The sequence below is a fragment of the Macrotis lagotis genome, chromosome 1 (genome assembly GCF_037893015.1).
Source record: "Macrotis lagotis isolate mMagLag1 chromosome 1, bilby.v1.9.chrom.fasta, whole genome shotgun sequence".
Classification (NCBI taxonomy): Eukaryota; Metazoa; Chordata; class Mammalia; order Peramelemorphia; family Peramelidae; genus Macrotis; species Macrotis lagotis.
In genome coordinates this window covers 170,430,947-170,454,012 of record NC_133658.1, presented here as the reverse complement: position 1 = coordinate 170,454,012, position 23,066 = coordinate 170,430,947, and the positions used below count along the sequence as shown (strand labels likewise).

Sequence of the window (23,066 nt, the reverse complement as noted above, 5' to 3'; positions counted from 1 at the left end):
GGTATTGTGCTAGGGGCCGAGCACTAGTCACCAAAGAGCACTTTCTGTTGGGAAAGTTTGTCAATAATTTTGGTAGGATTGTCATTTTTATTATATTGGAATGTGTTGAGTTCCCCTGTCTACCAGGGGGATTCATTAAGCTCAGGAGAGAAAAAGAAACATGTGGTAGGGGGACTAGCAGGACAACTAGCAGAGCTGTTTATGGTAAGTATCAAACAGATCTTAAAGAAGAAAGTCACAAAATTAGCATACAGGATAAAAACAATGATGTAACTCTATTTTGGGCAGGATGTAACCTGGCAGAATGTAATTGAGGTCAAGAAATTCCAGAACAAGACTATCAACAGGTGAGGCTGTGAATGATGCAGTTGTGTTATCAAATCAGAATTATGTGGAAAGCCTTCAACTTGAGGGTCACCAAAGCTTAGATCATTTAGTCATAACTGACCTCTGACCCAAACTTGCTTGAATAGTTCTCAACAGGAATGGCTTAGCCATGAGCACTGAATATTTCTCCAGTTTTTTAACTTATTCTTTATTTCTTTAAGGAACATTTTGTAATTAAACCATTCAATTCTTTTATATACTTTGGGAGGTTGATCTCCAGGTATTTTATAGTACTTTGGGATATAATTTCCTTTTCCATTATTGCTTCTTATATTTATTTTTATTATTATTTTTACACTAGAAATAGAGGATTTATTTTGTATCATATTATTGCTGAAGCTATTGAGTCAATTGATATCTTTGCCTCATTGATTCTTTTTATTTATTTATTTGTTTATTTAGGTTTTTGCAAGGCAAATGGGCTTAAGTGGCTTAAGGCCACACAGCTAGGTAATTATTAAGTGTCTGAGGTCGGATTTGAACTTAGGTACCTCCTGACTCCAGGCCAGTGCTCTATCCACTGCACCACCTAGCCACCCCCCTCATTGATTCTTAAATTATCTGTCTACTTTTTTCTAGGTCAGTCATTTTTTGTTATATCTGAGATTTTCTTTTTTTTCCCCATTATTTTGACTTTGTTTTAATATTTCTTGTTGTCTTATGGAGTCATTGGCTTCTGAATGGTCCATTTTGCTTTTTGGGGAGTCTGTTGCTTGGGCAAGGTTTTATCATGTGAGAAGCAGATATAACATTGGCTTGGAGTGAGGAAGACCCAAGTTTAAATCCAGCCTCAGACACTTACTATGTGACCCTGGGTAAACTTCTATTTGCCTTAGTTCCCTCAGTTGTAAAATAGAGATAATTAACAGCACCTATCTCCTAGGATTGTTTTTAGATCAAATTAGATAATATTTGCAAAGCACATAGGAGGTGCTGTATAAAATGCCTATGCCCTTCCCAAGCTCTTGATTCCTTTTACAATCCTTTCATGTGTGGTTGTCATTGTTTTATAATTTTTTTTTCCTTTTAGGGAATCTCATTTAATTGATTAATTTTTTTTTATACAGTCTTATTTCATTTGTTCCAGGCAGTCTGGTTGAATTTATGTCCAAGAAATATTTTACTTTGAGGTTTTGTTTGAACATGATTTGAAGTTTTTTTTCCCTGAGTTTTGTCTTGTCCCTTCACTATAATAACTTTTTGTGGTAGGATTATTTTTTGTTTGTTTGTTCATTCTTCCTTCCTTCTTCTTGACTTTAGAATTGATATTAGAGAACAGACTCTGTACACTTCTGGAGAGAAAGAACTGGATTAGGCCAGTGTTGTTGCTTTCTTTGAGTGTTGATTGTTTTGCTATTCCAAACTCTCAGGCTGGGGTGGAATAAGTTTTCAGTGCACCAATATGGTGTGATTTAGAGCAAAGTCTGATTGTTCCTCTTTTAACTGAGCTCTGCAAGTTCCTGTTTAGGGTGTGGGTCTGAGCAACAGAAAGCTGACTACTTTCATTCACTACTCATCAGCTGGGAACCTCTGTAGAGTCAGAATGACAGAACTATGGGGTTGGGTATTCCTGCCTTGGATATTCCTCTGTAGACTTCAGATTGGACCAAGAACTAGAACTGAGATCCTGCTCTGCTTCAGAGATCCAAATTTTACTGATGATGTTTGCTTGCTTTTGAATTTCCTTTTTTCCTGGTGAATAGCCTAAGGCAAGAAAATATTCCTCACCATTGTGTGCCAGTTCTAGGCACTTGAATCTGTGACCCAGAACTAGGTGGGAAGAGACAAAACATTTGGTTTTTCCTGTGGGTATAATTAATCTATATGCACTTAAACAAATATATCCTAACAATTCATATAAGGAATACTGCATTTTTCTGAAGCTTGTTGCTTTCAGCATGATGTCATTCATAAACCAAGGTCTTCCGGGAAATTTTACTTTGATTTGTTCTCTGTGAAGGTATTCCTCATGATGCCAGTCAATACAATGGGTTGAGCACACATCTTTCTTGATACTTTGTCTTTCTTAATTTCTTTTTGTTTTCTTTGATATTATCAAAGGGTCATGGAACAAAATTGTATCTTTAAAGATTCCTGTATGATTTTCACATATGGAGGACATTTGATTTTTTACATGTTAAATCCTGTCAGGTTCAACTGACATTCTGAGAATTGGAACATATCTACATGTATTACACAGCAAATATAATTACTTATTTTATTAAGTGGACAAAGTCAATTAAGTTTCCCCCTCCCCCCTTCTCTTTCACTTCTTAAGTTTCTCTTCCTTTTGGTGGTGCAGTGGATAGAGCACTGACCTTGGAGTCAGGTGGATGGGAGTACAAATCTATCTTCTGGTACTTGAAACACACTAGCTGTGTGGTCTTGGCCAAGTCACCTAAACCTGATTGTTTTGAATCCAGGGCCATCTCCAGGCATCCTGATTCATATCTGGCTACTGGACCCAGATGACACTGGAGGAGAAAATGAGGTTGGTGACTTAGCACAGCATCCCTTACTCAAATCTACTTCATGTGCTTGTCAGGGTGTCACCTCCCTGATGTCATGGTCTTCTTCAAAAATGAAGGACACACATCATTATTATTATTATTATTATTATTATTATTCTTTTACCTTTTCAATTATTTTCACCATATTTTGAGTCTTTGTTTTTTTTAGAGTTTTTTTTTGCAAGGCAAATGACGTTAAACTGGCTTGCCCAAGGCCACACAGCTAGGTAATTATTAAGTGTCTGAGGTCGGATTTGAACTCAGGTCCTCCTGACTCCAGGGCCAGTGCTCTATCCACTGCACCACTTAGCCGCCTCCAGTCACCTCTTTCTCAATAAGTTTTTTCTCCTCCTTAAAAAGTGAAATAAAACACACCAAAAAAACCCATTCTACCCCTCATTCAACTAGACTTCAAGAAGTGTACCTATTAGTTTTGTTTTCTTATTTCTAAGTGATAAATAGCCTCATAGTTCTTGCACTACATTTTTTCCCCTGACTCTACTGATGCTGATTAAAAATGTCTAGCACTAATGAGAATTTGATCAAACTATTTACACAGTTGGAATTATTTTGTGAGTATAGTATACACGAAGCAAACACAATAACACTTTAGTTACCAAATGTTAAACTTGAAACCAGTGATTTTGGAACCTGTTTTGTTTATCAATTTTTCTGTGAAGAACAAGAAGTATCCTGGGCTGATTAGATCCCTTTCTAATGAACCAGAACATATTTAGTGAGACTTCTTTCAATCAGCCTACTGAAAAGAATGTTTTATTGATCAGTCTTATATATAAATAGTGATCTATGGTGCCATTTCTGTATTTCATTGACTTATTCCAGACTTTCTATTGAAATCACAAGTCCATGTTTTGTATCAATTTATCTTAATGGTGTGAAAATAAGGTATACCATTGAAATAACCTTAGTTTTTCCACTTTTAAATAATAGTGGACATAGCAGAATCTTGTGTAGTCTTAGTATAGAAACTGCCTTGGTAAGACATGTTCTCTTTTTTTTTTTGTAAAATAATATTGAGCAAACACAATTTCATTTTTTTCCCTGTATAAGCATTTTTATATTTTATAGAGAAAAAAATTTCTGACTTTAGGAGAACCTTTGGGCTTCATACAGTAGCAACAGTTCATAGTATTTTCAAATACAGCTTTTTGTGAAATGAGAAGTGGTTTAGTAGATGACTGTATAAGCATTAACATCACCAATTATTTGACTCAGATTTATTTAGTGCTATTAAGAAGAATTGTGAAACTTTTTTTTTTTGCAAGGCAGTAGGGTTAAGTGATTTGTGCATGATCACACAGGTGCCCCTGAACTGTGAAAACATTTTGTCAGGAAATTAATTTTATTTTTAGGAGGTGATTGATTCTTAACTTTTTGCATAGGGTAACTATATTTAGTTATGCTTATTTTCTTTCAGTCCTTCTCTAACAACTTGGTCATAGAGTTAGGTTAAGTCTCCAATGACAGTTTTCATTTAAGCAGAGGGGAGGAGAAGCCCCTCCTGATTTTTCCTAGATTTGTATGTGGCACTGGTTGCTATGGAGCCTGGATGGAGAAGAGCCAGCTTCCACCACCTTTCATTTGAAGGCTTAAGAGTTTACATGATGTCACCTGGATGGGTGAAGGAGGAAAAAGGCCAGAGATAGGAGTTATTCCTTTTTTTACAAAAAGTAGGCCTTTACAAGGCTTACTGTGTCTTCAGTCCTTCCTACTCAATAGTTAAAAAGGGGATACTTTCTTGTCTCCATAGGTTTAATAGTTCTGTGTCCCACAGGGCTGACAGGAAGCAATTATGGAAGGAATCTGTCATTCTCAAATCATCAAGCCCTCTCAGCACTGAATGAGCCGAGGGAAAGTTGCCTTTGCTCATGACCTGTTCAACTTTTTTTTTCTTTTTTTTAGATTTTTGCAACGCAAATGAGGTTAAGTGGCTTGCCCAAGGCCACACAGCTAGGTAATTATTAAGTGTCTGAGACCGGATTTGAACCCAGGTACTCCTGACTCCAAGGCTGGTGCTTTATCCACTATGCCACCTAGCCATCCTGACCTGTTCAACTTCTGTTCTGTTTGCATTGTTAGATATATTTATTGAATTAGATATTTATGTTTAGAAGTTTCTCTTCACTCTAGCAAGAGAAGTTTTCCCTTTAGAAATGACTATGTGCTATGAAGACAAAAAACTGGGGAGAGGGGTGAAGGTGGGGGAGAGGAATTCTCAGTAGCATTTAAGAGGGAAATAAATTTTGCTTTACTTCATTATGACTGAATTTCAATTCTGAGCATATTGCTCTTTTCCAAAGAAACTTACTCATCACCCACGGGTCTCTCTTCTGGCTTTCACCTGTCTTTTTTAATACTGGTTCCTAGAAAGGTAGTGAGCTACTCCCCCTCTCAGGCTATTTCAGACTGGTGGTCCACTGCCTTGGTCCAATTTTCCTCCCATTATTGTGTTCAAGAGAAAACAGGGTTTTTTTTTTTAAGGGAGAGAAGTATCATTGCCTCGTGAGGACCTTTGAACGTGGGTAGGCAACCTAGACCAGTGTTTTCAAACTGTCAGTGGTAGTTTTTCAGATGATAGACTCAGTTTTTTCAGGAATGGCTTTTATAAGTAACCAAAATATCTTTATTTTTCTGATGTGTATTAGTAATTTATTTCTTATATTTGTCATAAAAACTTATTATTAACTTATTAACCATTCAATTCTTATCACATTTATTAAGTATCTTCTAAATCCAGAATCCTTACTGTGCCAGGTAAATGGAGGGAGAAATGTTTATATAAGCCTATTTTATGTCTTCTTGGAGCTTAGAGGCTAATATGAAGATGACAGACACACAAATCAGACAATCAATGAACCATTAAGTATTAATTAAGCCCCTCTTATGTACCCTGGGCTAGGCACTGAGGATATAGGTACAAAGAATAAACAATCTCTATGCACAATGAGCTTATATTCTAATGTGGGGAGAAGAGATCGAGTTAATTCACATATATTGAATAAACATAATCTACAAAAGAGCTAAAAATCAAGATAGTTGAGAGAAAGAATTAGCAGTTTGGGAGAATCAGGAAAGGTTTATGGTGCATGATTTGCATCTTGAAAGAAAAGAGGGACTGTGTGAGACAGGTGATAGGAGGAGAGAATGCATTCTAATGCCATGGAATTGTCAGTGCAAAGGACTAGAGAGGGGAGATGGGAATGTTATAAGTGAAGAGAACTTTGGCTATATATATATGTATATATATATTATATATGTATATATATTATATATATATATCAAGAGGAGGAATGATATCTACTGAGCTTGGGTTAGGATGAGACTGTGAAGTGCTTTAAACATTAAGCAGTAAATGTTAAATTTTATCTTATCTTAGAGATAGTAGGAAGCCACTGGTTGCATCTTCGCTTTAAGGAAGATTGCTTTGTACTTTTCAGGATGGTTTAGAGTGGTCAGAGACTTGAGGTAGGGAGACCAAAGAAAGATGAAGTAATATGGAAGAGAAGTGATGAGAGTCTGAACCACGATGGTAGATATAAATGTGAGTGTAGATGAGGGGAGAAATGCAAAAGACATTGTGAAGGTTAAAACCAAGAAGATTTGGTAGTTGTTTGGATGTGTTTAGTGAGTATTCAAAGATAATGCTGTAATTGTGAAGCTGAGAAACTGGAATAATAAGTGTTCCTCTTGAGAAATAGGGAAATTTGGACTAGGGGAGGGTTTAGGAGAAAAGATGAGTTCAATTTTAGACATGCTATATTTAAGATGTGTCAGTGTTAGCCAGTTTGAAATGTTCATTGGGGATTTGTTGATGTAATATTGAAGCTTGTGGAAGATACTTAAGAGAGCATCTGCTTAGAGATCATAGTTAACCATGTTAACTGAAGAGGTTACCTAGAGAGAGTATGGAGAGAGAAAAGAATAGGGTTCAGGACAGAACTTTGGGAACATCTACAATTAGAAATCAAGATGTGAATGTTGAACTAGCTAAGAGGACCAAAAAGATATATGGTCAGAGAGGTGAGAGGAGAACCAGGAAAAGATAAGTATTGTGAACACCTAAAGAAGAGAGAGTATCCAGAAGGAAGAGGTGGTCAGTAGTTCATAGGTGGAAAGGAGAACTGAGAAGAGGTGATCAGATTTGGTAATTAAAAGATCATGGTGACTTTGGAGAGAGCAGTGTCAGTTGAGTAATGTGATTGAAAAGTAAATTGTAAATGATGAGTGACTGAAAGGAGAGGAATTGAAGACAGAATGAACATAGTTTTTTAGTTTGGGTTTTTTTTGTTCTTGAGAGACAATTGGGGTTAAGTGACTTTAACTGGATCACACAACTAATAAGTATCAGGTGTCTGAGATGGATTTGAATTCAGGTCCTCTAGGGCTAGTGCTACCTACTGTGCCACCTAGCTAGTAAAAGACTAAATCTGAGAAAGGGAGGAGAGATATAGATGAGAACTTTGAGGTAGGGGGTAGTGAAGGAGTTTTTAAGGATAGAAGAGATTTTGAAGTCAGAGCAGCAAGTTAATAGAGCTCAAAAATTCAAAAGGGAAATTGATTGAGGGTTCAGTCTGTTAGAAAGAAAACAACAGAAGATTGGAGGGATAAGGGAGGGCCATCTTTTTGTCGGAGACTGGGGGAAAGGAGGAATGATGGGAGATTATATAAAGGATTTTGAGATTTAGGAAATGGGGGAAAAAGAGAGCTCAAGTAAGAGCTCAGTTTCTTAGCAAAGACAGTAGAGAGGAGGAAGTATAAGGAGCTTGAGGAAAGTGGAAAAGGTTTAGAATAATTTCTGTTGGAATTGAGATAGGGAATGAATTAGAGAAGAATAAAAGGATTCCAGTGCTGCAGTGAGGGCCCAGTTGAGGTTGGCTAGCATGAATTCCTGTTCCCAATTAGCAGAAGCAACTGTAATATATGTCAAGGAGATCCTTGATGTGACTATTTCCTTCCTGATGAAAATTGCAACCCAATTATTTCTTTTTATTTTGCATAGTTTTCTATATTCTTGTACAGTATGTTTCATCTCATACAGAATGATAAATGATAAGAAATGAGAAGTATAAACAAATGACCTTTTTGGGGTTTAGCTAAAGGGAGAGTCAGTATTCAGTAAATGTTATTGAGTGCCTACTATATATGGCATGTACTGGAGTACACATAATAAGATAGCCTCTGCCCTCAAAAAACTTACAATCCAAAGGGGGAAGACCATGAACAAAAGAAGGCTGGAAAGTGGTAGGAGCTTACTGGTGTGATCTATGTGGAGAGGCTGGAGGGAGATGGCTAGATGGCTGGAAAGTTCTGAACCCTTTATAAAGAGAGGCTCCTTGGAGGCGGCTAGGTGGCACGGTGGATAGAGCACCGGCCCTGGAGTCAGGAGTACCTAAGTTCAAATCTGGCCTCAGACACTTAATAATTACCTAGCTGTGTGACCTTGGGCAAGCCACTTAACCCCATTGCCTTGCAAAAACTTAGAGAGATACAGACAGACAGACAGTCCTTCATTCTCCAGCCTTCTGGAGAGAGACAGCTGGCGGAACCGGGAAGCTGCTGTTAATCACAACTGAAGCAGCCTCAGTTAGGATGAGCTTCTCCTAGGGGAAGCCAGATGGTGGTGGAGTCAAAATCAAGTCAAAGCAAGGATTCAAAGCCTTCCTAGAGTAGGTGATATTTGTATTGAGATTTAATGACAGTTGGATCAATCAGTAAACATTTATTGAGCACCTATTACATGCCAGACATAGACTAAATACTGAGGATACTTGGATTTAGAAGAAAGAGTTTAAAATGATTTTTGCTAGAGATAGAAAAGCAAAAATTAGAGGGAGGAAAAGTTTGAGGATGACAGATTAATTTGAGATATGTTAAGTTTGATGCACCAGTGGATATCCATGTGGAATATTTTAGAAATGGATCTTGAGTGAGAGGTCAAGGTTGGAGATAATTTGGGATTTATCTAGTATGGATGCTGGTTGAAACTATGGAAGTGAATGACAATGTCAGGGGAGAAAGCGGCATTATAACAGAGGAGTCCAAGGACAGAACTTTAAGGTTTGTTGAATTCAATTGAATTGAAACTCGGGGAATAGGTTTCAAAGGGCAAGAACTGTCAAAGAATTGATTAGAAAGTCAAGAAAAGAACTAGTAGAGTGGTGTCACTGGAACTTAGAAAAGAAATAGTGTACCAAAAATAAGACAGTTGGTGTTTCTAGTGCTGAAGGATTGGTATTGAAAAAAGACCATTGGGTGCGTACACTTTGGTCCAGCAATACTACTATTTGGGTATACCCTGAAGAGATTATGGAAAAGGGTAAAAACATCACTTGTACAAAAATATTTTATAGCAGCCTTGTTTGTGGTGGTAAAAAATTGGAAATTAAGTGAATGTCCTCCAATTGGGGAATGGCTTAACAAACTGTGGTATATGTATGTCATGGAACACTATTGTTCTATTAGAAACCAGGAGAGATGGGAATTCAGGGAAGCCTGGAGGGATTTGTATGAACTGATGCAGAGTGAGATGAGCAGAACATTGTATACCCTAACAACAACATGGGGGTGATGATCAATCTTGATGGACTTGCTCATTCCATCAGTACAACAACCAGGGACAATTTTGAGCTATCTACAATGAAGAATACCATCTGTATCCAGAGAAAGAATTATGGAATTTGAACAATGGCCAAAGACTATTACCTTCAAATTAGAAAAAAAGCCTGTTATCTTATTACTTAATTTTACTATCTCATACTTTATTTTTCTTCCTTAAGGATGTGATTTCTCTGTCATCACATTCAACTGAGATCAATGTATATAACATGGAACCAATGTAAAGACTAACAGAATGCCTTCTGTGGCATTCTTCTGTTGGGGGGAGGGAAGCAAGAATGGGGGGAAAATTGTAAAACTCAAAATAAATAAAATCTTTCTAAAAAATTGTTTACAATCTGAAGAAATAAATGGAAAACCTGTAAAAAAATAAAAAAAGACCATTGGATTTGCCAACAAGGAAGTATTATTGGTGACCCTTAGAAGAAGAATTTCATTAGAATGGTAAGTATAGAAGATATATTACAAAGGGTCAAGGAGAGAACATGGGAATGTTGGTTGTAAACAGTTTTTTAAATAAATTTGGCTTGGAATAATAGATGTAGAAAAAGGATATGGGTAAAGCAGTTAGTTTTAGTGGCAAATATATATACACCTATTACTGAATCAGGATGGTAGATTTGTGAATGAAGAGAAAGGGACATACATCTAAAGAAACAGCAGAATATGCCAAGTGACTGAATAAGGAGAAGAGAATGAATAATGTTGCTAAAGAATTTTATAGGAATAGAATTAGGGATTTGTGAAATCTACCATTAATCTTAATCACTCCAGTAAAATAGAAGACTATATCATTTATTATAAGGATGGGGACTTGAGAGAAGAAAAGATATGGAGTATTTACTGTGGAGAATGGGATAAGGAATCAATAAGAGAAAGCATCTCTTTCCCAGGAATTCTGATGAATTTTTTAGTAGAAGTAGGTCAAGCATGTGATTATTGGGGTAAAAAAAAAATCTTATGAAAAACTATTAAAGCCATTGGGTAGAACAGAAGTATCTGTGACCTACCTTATTCTCTATTTTTTTTGGAAATAAAACAAAAATTGATTAAAAAGTTTACAAAACATAGGAAGGGCTTAGAGAGAGAGAGAGAGAGAGAGAGAGAGAGAGATAAAAGAATAGCCAAGCAGTCTTGGCTGGGCCATGGTCAAAGAAGACTAACCCAACTTTGAACTTCTGTCCAATCCAGGTTTTTATGACTTGCCTCTCATCCAGAGGACAAAAGGTGAACTCCTTTCCCCTATACTGGACCTGGAATTAGGTAGAGGTTAAAGCCCAAGGAGATCAGGATACAAATTTTGCATTAAACAATGAATCAATGGTACTTTAAGAATTGGGAAGGTCTCCATCCCAAGCAGCTTTTAAGATTACAGTTGTTTCTGTTACAATCATAATTTGCTACTTCAAGTCAATTTACATCTCAAGAGTCAATTTACATCTGCACCCAAATTCTTTCTGTTACATTCAAATTCTCTTCATCTTCCCCTGTATCATCCCCCCCCCAAATTATTATTCAGGACCAGATTCTTCTGGGCCTTTCAGAGTCCATTTGGAGATGAATGTATTACAGCGAGGGCTTCATTGAGTCAGGGTCCAGGGAATGATTGACTGGCACAGCTGGCTGGCATCTGCAGAGGCTGGTCTTGGAGCTATATAGCTATGGAGCTCTATCTAATTTCCCAGTCTGGGCAGAGAGAATTCCTTCGTTGTTAACCAAAACATACTGCTGGCTACTTGAGTTCGATTCTGCCTATGAGGAATCATTATTCAGACTCAGGAAAGCATGGATGGAAATAAAACAAAAAATTATTTAAAAGGTTACAAGACATAGAAGGGCTAGAGAGAGATAGAGATAAAAGAACAGCCAAGCAGCCTTGGCTGGGCCATGGTCAGAGAAGACTGAGCCAACTGACCTACCTTATTCTTAACTATGACATGAACCAGATTAAAATCTAACTGGGTGGGGCAACTAGGTAGCACAGCAGATAGTGCACAGACCCTGGAGTCAGGAGGACCCAAGTTCGGATGCTACCTCAGACACTTAATTGCCAGTAGACCTTGGACAAGTCATTTACCCCCATTGCCGTGCAAAAAGAAAAAAAAGTAAGTAGGACATACTTAACAAAATAAATATACACTAAAATGTTATGTTAAATGTATAGTTTTCTAAGTCACAGTGTGATTGTATGGTTTTATGGCCCTTTTCCTACTTGAATTTGATATCACTGGACCAGATGACCTTTCAGTCAGCAACCTTTTGGTTCTTCATCAGAACCTTCCAGTTCTCTGACTCCCTAAGAGTATCCAGATATGAATTTTCTTTGAAAGTTTTTTTCCTTGACTTTAATTCTGTTTACCTTATATCAGTTATTTTAGAATTTAAGTATAGTATAAGATTAACATCTACACACATTTAGTATAAATGTATAATTTAGTATAAATTTAGTTATAAAATATATTTAATATTTATTCTCATTTTGTACAAATAATGTTTTTATACATTAATAAAATATTCTTGTTTAAGAGTAAACAAAATTACCCCCCAATATAGACTCGCTTGAGCGATAAAGTAAAGGGGAGGAAAAAATTAAAATTAAAATTAAAAAAATAATAGTAATAATTGTAGGTATGGCCAGGTGATGCAGTGGACAGAGCATCATCCCTAGAGCCAGGAGCACCCAAGCCCAAATATGGCCCTGTACACCCAACAATCACCTAGCTGTGTGACATGCAAGCTACCCCAACCCCACTGCCCTGCAAAAACCAAAAAAAAAAAAAAGACCCAAGAAAAAATAAAATAGTAATAATAGTAGGGGTGGCTGGGTGGGGGACAGAGCACTGGCCCTTGAGCCAGGAGCACCCGGGTCCAAATCCGGCCTCAGACACCCAACGATCACTCTGCTATACGGCCCAAGGCAGGCCACCCAGCCCCATCTGCCCTGCAGGTACTTCAGTCTGTGTTCCAATACCACCAACTCTGTCACGGGTGGATCACATTCATTATGGTAAATCCATAGCAAAAGTTACTTCCATATTTTTCCAATGTTGCCATTGCTGATCACAACTCCCTCCTTTCGTATTTCTCCACTACCATGTACTGTATTTTCTCTCTCCTTTCACTCTGACTCTACCATAGGGTAGCTGAGTGGCACAGCAGACAGATCCCTGATCCTGGGGCCAAGAGGCCCTGAGCCCCCATACCACCCCTTAGGCCCAGTATCCACCTGGCCCTATGGTCCTGGACAGGCCATCCAATCCCAGCTCCTTGCAAGAAGTAAAAAAGAAAATGTGTTATATCTGACCACTCAACCCCAAGGTCCATCCTCTCCTCTTTTATTCACATCCCCACCCCTTACCCCTGCTCCCCCCCTCCTTCTTACTCCAGATGTCTGTACCCCATTGAGTATATATGCTGTTTCCTCTCCTAGCCACCTCTGATGAGCGCAAAGATTCCCTCATTCCCCCTTGCCTTCCCCTCTTCCCTGTCATTGTAATAGCTCATTGTAATAAAGAAAAATCTTATTATATGAAATAGCCTATTCCACCTCTCCTTTTTCTTTCTCCCATTGCATTTCCCTTTTATCTATTGACTCCATTTTTATACCACAATATATCTTCAAATTCAGTTTTCTCCTGTGCTTCATCTATAAAAGCTCCTTCTACCCACTCTGTTGATTGAGAAGGTTCATATGAGTATTATCAGTGTCATTTTTCTATACAGGAATACATGCAGTTCATCATCATTAAGTCCCTCATATTTTCCCTTCTCCTTCACTCTCTGTGCTTCACCTGAGTCCTGTATCTGAAGATCAAATCTTCTATTCAGCTCTGGCCATTCCAACAGGAACATTTGAAATTCCCCTGGTTCATTGAAAGTCCATCTTTTTCCCTGGAAGAGGACATTCAGTTTTGCTGGGTAGTTGATTGTCGGGTGCATTCTAAGCTCCTTTGCCTTCCAGTATATTATATTCTAAGCCCTACGAATTTTTAATGTAGTTGCTGCTAAGTCCTGTGTGATCCTTACTGCAGCTCCATGATATTTGAATTGTGTCTTTCTGGCTGCTTGTAATATTTTCTCTTTGACTTGGGAGTTCTGGAACTTGGCTATAATATTCCTGGGGGTTGGGTTTTTTTTGGATCTCTTTCTCGGGGAGATTGGTGGATTCTCTCCATTTCTATTTTGCCCTCTGCTTCTAGGATATCAGGACAATTTTCCTTTGAAAATGATGTCAAGGCTCTTTTCCTGATCATGACTTTCAGGTATTCCAATAATTTTTAAATTATCTTTCCTAAATCTGTTTTCCATATAGTTGTTTTTTCAATAAGATGTTTCACATTATCTTCTAATTTTTTCCTTCTTTTGGTTTTGAAGTATTGAGTCCTGATTTCTCATAAATTCAGCAATCTCCCTGAATTCTATTCTTTGTCTGAAGGATTTGTTTTCCTCAGAGAGCTTTCTTATCTCTTTTTCCATCTGGCCAATTCTGCTTTTTAAAGCATTCTTCTCCTCAATTACTTTTTTTGAACTGTTTTATCCATTTGACCTATTCTGGTTTTTAACATGCTATTTTCTTCGGCATTTTTTTGGATCTCCTTGACTAAGCTGCTGACTTCATTTTCATGTTTTTCCTGCATCTCTCTCATTTCTTTTCCCAGTTTTTCATCTATCTCCTTCATTTGATTTTCAAAGTCTTTTTTGAGCTATGTCATAGCCTCAGATCAATTACTGTTTTTCTTGGAGTCTTAAGATACAGGAGCTTGTCTTCCTCATTTTCAGACTGAATGTTTTTATTCTTCTTGGCTCATAAGCAAAGTATTTGTCAATGGTGTTCTGTTTTTTTTTCTCTGCTTACTCATTTTCCCAGCTTGAGCCTGTTTTTGGGTGCTTCCTGAGCTTTTGGGACACTCCCACAAGGATGTAAGTGTGTGAGGCTCTGTCCTCCCTCCTGGTCTGTGAATGACCATATGCACCCCGCTCTGCCACAGGGCTGGGGGGGGGGCCCTTGCTGTTCTATGGGGGTCCTAGACTTCGATCAGGATCTGAATGTGGTCAGAGCCCCAGCGTCCTGTTTCAGGGCCAGAGGACAGAGCTCAGCAGGCTCTCTCCGCTTGCTCCCTAGTCTCAATGGGCTCATGCCCTGGGGCCTCCTGCTTACTGGCTTCTGCTTCCTGTTCCTGGATCTGGGTTGCCACCGACCATGCTGCTCGCTGTGTGCCCTGAGGGCTGGGCTTCACATGCTCATTCTGGCAGAGGTCCCCTGCTGATCCCCCAAGTTGTGCCCTGTGCTCCCTGGGGCATAGATCAGGGAACTCCCTCACTGCTGTGAGCCGAGGCTCCCTGGGCCCTGGGCCTGCCTCTGGGAGGCTGAAGTTCTTTCCCTCTGGCAGGCTGCCCCTCCGACCCCGGGGAGCAGAGCCTTTCTGTTCTTTTCCAGTTTACCTTGAGTAGGAGAACTGCCTCACTGGGTCCCTCTATGGGTTCTGTCTCTTAAAGATTTAGTTAAGAGTCCTTAGTTTGTGAGTTTTTTAAGAGAGCGCCTAAGAGACGATCCTCTCTTGTTGCTACCTTGGCTCTGCCCCCCCACTGTTATAAAATATAGAGAGAATAATTAGCAGTTATAATTTCAATTATATTCTATAGTCAAGAAAAATCTTCAATGTAGTAACAAATTAAAAAACATAGGTCTTGATCTCTGCTTACAAAATAGGATTTATATGATTCAAAGGCATAATAACCTCAGGAACCTCCCTTCTGCCATAGCTCTTTGTACAGTAAATGTGGGAACTGTTAATACTATTTAATTTGTCTTGATTCTGCATAGAGAGAGAGTGAATCTTTAAGAAGTTTCAGGAATGTATAACTTATTAGCTACATCTTTGTGTTTCAAAGCAAATAACTTATTTTCTTGACTCTAAGTGATATAATGTATAACTGGTGATTCACAATGTATGATAATAAGGATCTTTATTTTTCAGTGGCTCTGCTATGCGGAGTCCATTGCATGCTTTCAATTTAATTCAATCTTATCTGACAATGGTTACAGTTTCTTGGATTTCTCAGGCTGTACTCAGTAGCTTGAGCTAGCTCTATTATCATTCAGTTGGGTCTGATTCTTTGTGATCCTATGGACCATAGCATATCATAGCCTTCTGTCCTCCACTGTGACTCAGTCTGTCTGTTCAAATTCATATTTGTTGGTTCTGTGATGCTATTTATTCATCTTATCCTCTACTGCCCCATCTTCCTTTTGTCTTTAGTCGTTCCCAATATCAGCATATTTTTCAATAAGTCCACTCTTCTCATTATGTGGTCAAAATAGTCAAACTTCAGCTTCAGGAAACAATCTGATAATTTCTTTGAATATTGACTGATTTGACCACCTTTCAGTCCAAGGAATGCTCAAAAGTCTTCTTCAACACTACAATTCAAAAGCATCGATTCTCTGGTGTTCAACTTTAATTATGACCCAACTTTTCATAGCCATACTTTGCTACTGGAAACACCTTACTTTTGACTATATGAACCTTTGTTGGCAAAGTGATATCTCTGCTTTTTAATATATTGTTCAGATTTGCATAACTTTCTTTCCAAGGAATAAGCATCTTTTAACTTTATGACGGCAGTTGCTATCTACAGTTATCTTTGAGACAAAAAACATAAAATATTCCTCCCATTTCTTCTCTATTTGACAGAAAGTGATGAAACTAGTTGCCAAGATCTTAGTGGTTTTTTTTTAATTAAGCTTTAAGATAATTTTACCTCTGTCCTCTTTCACTCTCATCAGAGGTTTCTTAAATCCTCTTCACTTCAGCTATCAAAGTGATATCGTCTGCTTGTCTGAGGTTGTTTCTATTTATCCTTAATTCTAGTTTTTTTCCCCCCATGATGCACTTTACATATAAATTAAATAATTAAGGTGATACTTAGCCTTATTATACTATCTTCCCAATCTTAAACCAATCAGTTGTTCCCTGTTCAGTTCTAACTGTTGCTTCTTGGCCCACACATAAGTTTCTCAGGAGACAAATAAGATGATCTGATACTCCCATCTTTGAGGACTTGCCACAAAGTCAAAAGTGTTGCTATTGTTAATGAAGTAGAAGTAGATGACTTTGTGCAACTCCTTTTCTTTCTCCATAATCCAGCTATTTGTTGGTAATTTGCTCTTTATTTCCTCTCCTTCTTCAAAAACCAGTCTGCTTTTCTGGTGATTGTTGAAGCCTAGCTTGCAGAATCTTAAGGATAATCTTGCTGGTGTGTGGAACGAGCACAATTTATTTGGTATTTTGAACATTCCTTGATATTGCCCTTCTTTTGGGACATAAGCTGATCTTTTCCAATCCAGTGGCCACTGTGGAATTTTCCAAATTTTCTGGCATATTGAGTTGAACACTTTAATAGTATCACCTTTTTAGGATTTTAATTCAGCTGGAATTCTGTTACCACTATTCACTTTTTTTAGTAGTGCTAGCTAAGGCCTATTTGACTTCATCCTCCAGGATTTCTGGCTACAGTTCAATAATCACACCATTAGGGTTATCAATGGTGTTAAGATCTTGTTTGAATAATTGTGGGTGCTGACTCAAATCTCTATTCCTAAATGACCTGGAGGACCAGTCTGGGGCATAGGAGTGATGCTGAGCAAACTGAGATGCCTCCAGCAGACACTGTTAATTTAATGGGGGTGCTTACCCATCTGTGTACCTATCCTTCTGTCCAGGAAATTAGCCATGTGGAGTATATAGGAGGATTATTTTACAGTGCTTAAAATACTTTATTATTTTTTCTTGCTTTTATCATAATGATTTGTCAGTCATCAGTTATTAAAGGAGTATAACTATGTGCCTGGCATGCTGAGCTATGGGAATATAGAGAATCCCCTAAATATACCAATAACCCCTGCTCCTGTTCTCAGGGGTACAGCATGTAAATACCTGGACATAAATGGCATGTACAGCTCTAGGGAGACCAGGAAAGACTTCTTATACCAGGTGGGTTTTGAACTAAGTCTCGAAGGAAGTCAGGGAAAATAAGAGGCAAAGCGACTGAACATTTGTCCAGTTTTGAATCTTTGAGAACTGTCAGTCAAGTTAGAAATGAGGTCTCCTGAGAAGTAGAGAGATTCATATTTTTATAAGGAAGAGGCAGGATATCTTTCCTCCTAGATTAAAGTGGATCATTTGGCAGTGTGGTGGTGCAGGCAGTTATATTTTAAGTTACTTTCTCAGCAGTTTTGTTTTTTCTTCACATAGGATTTGGAGACGTTCTTTGAACTCCCTTGAGTAATTTAATTTGACAGACATTTATTATACACTTGCTGGGTATGGTTATAGAGATTTTTAAAGAAATGAAACAATATTTGCTCTCAGGGGATTTACATTCAATATTAAAGGTTATATATAATATATAAATTTTGGAGCTAGAGCGTACCATTAATAGGAACTTCAGTGTAAAGGTGTGAATGCATTCCTGATACAGAGATGACCTGTTCAGTTGTTCTATGTCAGAGGTGGATGGTCAAACTAAAAATGGCTTCATAAGGTTAGAAGACTCTAAATGTAGAGAATAAACCCAGAAGAATGAATGGAACTTGGTATAAGAATCCCAGTAAATGACAAGTATTTTAAAAATTAAATTTGAGAGGAAGCTGAAGCAGGCCCACAGAACCGCTAAGGTGGTAGGGGGAGATTGTCGAGGTCTCTCCTCTGTCCCTGGGACAGGACTCCTGTGCTTTGTCCACATTCAGATCCTGGTCACAGTCTGGGCCCCCATACTGCCATAGTGAAAAAAGGATCCTCCTCACAGCTCTGGGGCAGGGAGAGAGCTCATGGGTCATTATCCACAGATCAAAGCACAGGCCAGGAGAGCAGTCAGAACCTCTCATAAGACATTGAAGGAACTGAGGTCCTTGTGGGGGTGTCCCAATAATACTCAAAAGCCTCAGGAAACACCCCAAAACCAGGGCACAGGCTGGGGAAATGAGTAAACAGAAAAAAAGAACCTGACTATAAATAATTATTTTGGTGCCATGGAGGATTAAAACACACACTCAGAAGATGAAAAAGTTCAAGCTTCTGTATCCAAAGCCTCCAAGAAAAATAGGAGTTGGGCTCAGGCTATGGCAGAGCTCAAAAAAAGATTTGGAAAATCAAGTGAGGGAGGTAGAGGAAAAGTTGGGAAGAGAAATGAGAGTGATGAAAATCAAGTCAACAGCTTGGTGGAGGAGATCCAAAAAAAAAAAGCAGGAAAAAACATGTTAAAAACCAGGTTAGATCAAATGGAAAAAGCAGCCCAAAAAGTTAATGAGGAGAATACCTTAAAAAGCAGAATTGGCCAGATGGAAAAGGAGATAAGAAAGTAATTTCTTCAAATGTAGAATGGAGCTAAAGGAAGCCAATGACTATGCGAGGAATCAAGAAACAATAAAACAAAACCAAAAGAATGAAAAACTAGAAAAAAAATGTGAAATATTTCATTGAAAAAAACAACTGATAGAGAACAGATCCAGAAGAGACAATTTAAAAATTATTGGACAACCTGAAAGTTATGATCGGAAAGGAGCATTGACTTCATTTTTAAAAAACTTTCTACAGGAGAATTGCCCTGATATCCTAGAAGCAGAAGGCAAAATAGAAATTGAGAGAAACCACTGTTCTCCTTAAAGAAATAAAAAAAAAACCCAGGAATATTATAGCCAAATTTCAGAAATCTCAAGTCAAAGAGAAAAATATTGCAAGCAGCCCGAATGAAACAATTCAAACATCAAGGAGCTACAGTCAGGATTACAAAGGACTTAGCAGTATCCACATTAAGGGCTTGTAGGGCTTGGAATATAATATTCTGGAAGGCAAAAGAGTTTGGAATGTTACCGAAAATCAACTACCCAGCAAACTGAACATCCTCTTCCAGGGGAAAGATGATCATTCAACAAAATAGGGCAATTTCAGATGTTCCTGTTGAAATGACCAGAGCTGAACAGAAAGTTTGATCTTCGAGTACAGGACTCAGTTGAACCATAGAGAGAGTGGATGAGAAGGGTAAATTATGAAGGACTTAATGATGCACTGCATGTATTCCATTATGGGAAGATGATAATGATAATACTCATATGAACCTTCTCATTTAATAGAAAAGTTAGACAAGGCACAGGAGGGAGCTAAATATTAAGGTATAATATAAAAATGGACTCAATGGGTGAAAAGAAGTGTACTGGGAGAAAGGGAAAGGAGAGGTAGAATGGCTAAGATATTTCATGTAAAAGAATCAAGAAAAAGCTTTTGCAATGGTATGGAAGGGGGAAGGGAAGGTGAGGGGGAATGAGGAAGCCTTCATTCTCATTGGAAATGACTCCAAGGAAACAACATATATACTCAATAGGGTATAGAAATCTAGAGGAAAAAGGAGAGAAAGGGGATGGGAGAAAGGGGGACAGGAGGAGGGGAGAGGGGATGTAAATGATAGAGGAGAGGGTAGATTATGGGAGAAGGCAGTCAGTTATAACACCTTTTCTTTTTTACTTTTTGCAAAGTAGTGGGGTTGGATGGCCTGTCTGGGACCTTGTAGCTGGATGGTTGCTGGGTCTCTGGGGTAGGATGTGGACTTGTTGCCTCATGGCCCCAGAGCCGGTGCTCTGTCTGTTGTACCACTTGGCTGCCCCACAGCACACTTTTGGAGAAGGTCAGAGTGAAAGGAGAGAGAAAATATATTAAATAGTAATGGGGAGGAATTATGGAGGCAATTACAGCAACAGCAACTGTGGAAAAACATGGAAGTAACTTCTCTGATGGACTTATGATAAAGAATGTCATCCACCTCAGAGACAGAACTGATGGTATCTGAATTCAGACTGAAGCACATTTTTTTCCTCTTTTTTTTTGCTTTATTTATCATGAGGTTTTTATTGTTGTGGGGGGAGGGGGACTATGTTTACTCTTACAACAAGACTAATTTAGTAATTTGTCAATAAATAAAAATGTAAATTAAAAATAATAATAAAAAAGAAATAAAAAAAATTTGATTAGACAATTCTGAAAAATAGTATTGCAAAAGGGAAATCTTATTTACCTTCTCATCTTTGTTTTCTCTTTAGAGCAACATCTTTGGTCAGAAGAGGAACCTGAGGAATACCCAGAAGATGTGAAGTACCTACAACTCAGAGATATAGATTAAAAGCTTTGGAAAGAAAAAAGGGGGGAAAAGCAAGAAAAAATTAGAAATCTTATGTTATTCTGCATTAAAAACCAACCAAAGGAATGTTACTATTTTCTGTTGTTACTGTAGCCTAATAGTGAAAGTGAGTCATATAATTTTTCATTGTATTCTGCATTCAGTTTATCCTGACTCCTGAATGAGAGGCAAATATTTTGAATGCATATGTAGCAACAGAGCACATAATTAAAATTCTTGATTTCAGAATTTTTGGCTTGCATTTTGAAAGTGATGGTCCTCTATCATTTAAAGTTGGATACTCATTGCATCTTCTGTTGTGTTTGTATTAGTATTGTGTACATTCTATTCATGCTTTACATGACACTGGCATAGTGTATAACTTTTGTGCCAGTGTTAAGGTATAAAAAAAGAACAATAATCATTGACAATTTACTGTGTGAGCTTTGTGTATCTTTTAAAGTTTCTCTTTTTTCTAAAAATAAATAAGCAACAACATCAAACCACTTTGTTATTAAACAGATTCTGCTACCTTTCTGTCTAATAGTATTTTTTCTACATAATACATTGAATTTGATTTTTTAATACAAGGTACTACAGAATTCCTTATGAAATAATATTTTGTAGAAGCATCCTGCAGTATTTTAATTTCTCTCATAAATAGGGTTATCTTATATAAAGGGTTCCCCCCAATCCCTCTACTTTTTAAAAAAAATTTATTTAAGGCAGTGAGGTTAAGTGACTTGCTCAAAGTCAGCATAGCTAGACAAGTGTCTGAGGCTGGATTTGAACTCGGGTCATCCTGACTCCAGGGCCTGTGCTCTATTCACTGTGCCACCTGGCTGCCCTACTCCCCATCCCTCTTCTTTCGTATTCTCTAATAGGATGGTGTCTAAAGTGGTTATCTCATCCACCATCATTTGCATTCGATAATATTTTAGTTAGAAGTGAGAAGTATTTGGGCAAAAAGAATAGTGGAGAGTTTGAATGGCGGTGTGCCAGAGCGGGGCCGGCGGCAGCTGTGCCCAGTGTGTGTCCATCCTCTGCCCGAGCGTGTGTCGCGCAGCTTCAGGCACAACCGCCACCTGAAGTCACGGACGCCACTGTGTACGGCGCTGCCATCCTGGAGGACATGATGGCTGAGGTGCTGGAGCTGGCAGCCAAAGACTTGAAGGTGAAGGTGAAGTTCGTCACCCTGCACCACCTGCAGCTGACCATCCGTGGCCACGGGGAGCTGGACTAGCTCATCAAGGCCACCATCGCGGGCAGCGTGATCCCACACAGCCACAAATCTCTGATTGGAGAGAAAGGACAGCAGAAGATTGTTTAAAGGACGCCTGGAATCCGTGTTCTCCCAGGACTCTAAATACTCTTAACAACTGTCCGGTGTTGGCGACTTCCAGTGGACTGTATCTCTGTGAAAACCACAATTTTGCCTTTTTTGTAATTCTATTTTGATTCAGTTGGAAGCTTACTTTAGCTTTCCAGCCAACCAAATTTCTGCATTGAAGTCTTAACCATATTTAAGTGTTACTGTGGCTTCAAAGAAGCTATTGATTCTGAAGTAGTGGGTTTTGGTTGAGTTGACTTTTTAAAAATCTGTTTGGATATTGATTGTGATGCAGAAGTTATAGTAACAAACATTTGGTTTTGTACAGACTTTTATTTCCACTCTGGTGGATAAGTTCAATAAAGGTCATATCCAAAACAAAAAAAAAATAGTGGATAAGTCGGAAAGAAATTGACCTGGGTGTGATGTTGTTCAGCTAGGATCTTAAGCTATCAGGAGGCTTAAGGCTGGTGAACATTTTGATCTTGTGTATTCTGCTCCGCAGTCATACTTGATAGGTGTCCAAATGAAGTTGGGCATTAATATGGAGAGCCCTGAGAAACAGAGTCACCTTGGTTTTTCTAAGGAACAGGGAGCCAGATGAAGTTGGAAATGGAGTAAATCAGAAGATCCTGTGAGAAAGATAGACTTTGTTTCAAAATTAAAAGATGACGTAGAGTAGAATGCCAAAAGTGCTTGAGGCATCTGACTAGTTGATCATTAGAATCATTAGGAAAGTTACAAGTTTTTCTTTAGAGATACTCATTTTTCTAGGAGGTACATGGTTTCCAATTTAAGTATTATAATTCTCATAAGAATTTTAAGGGAAAAATAAATCCTTTAAAAGGTACTTCTCAGTCAAAGGCTCTTCTATATTGTACCTTTCTTCACATATTTACCCTGTGCCTAGAGAAGCTCCAAGTCATATTTGGAATTTGTGGAACACCTGGATCTGGGTCTCTACAAGACCATTAACTCTTTCTGAGTGTTATTGAGTGAGTCAGGTGGTATAGCAGAGCATGTTAAGAAGTCAG

General features: G+C 38.2%; 1 protein-coding gene across 5 annotated transcripts in view; it reads left to right on the top strand.

Moving 5' to 3' along the window:
* The window catches only part of DTD1 (D-aminoacyl-tRNA deacylase 1), a 231,974-nt gene extending 210,769 nt beyond the window's left edge, over positions 1 to 21,205 (top strand). For 4 of the 5 annotated variants that reach the window (XM_074209368.1, XM_074209364.1, XM_074209366.1 and 1 more), the window contains exon 6: positions 20,626 to 21,205. The gene's annotated coding sequence lies outside the window, so the exon portion shown is untranslated. Of the gene's footprint in view, positions 1 to 288; positions 11,937 to 20,625 lie in introns of those variants that run through there. The other variant, XM_074209365.1, reaches the window with a different exon arrangement.
* The last annotated feature ends 1,861 nt before the right edge of the window (positions 21,206 to 23,066 follow it).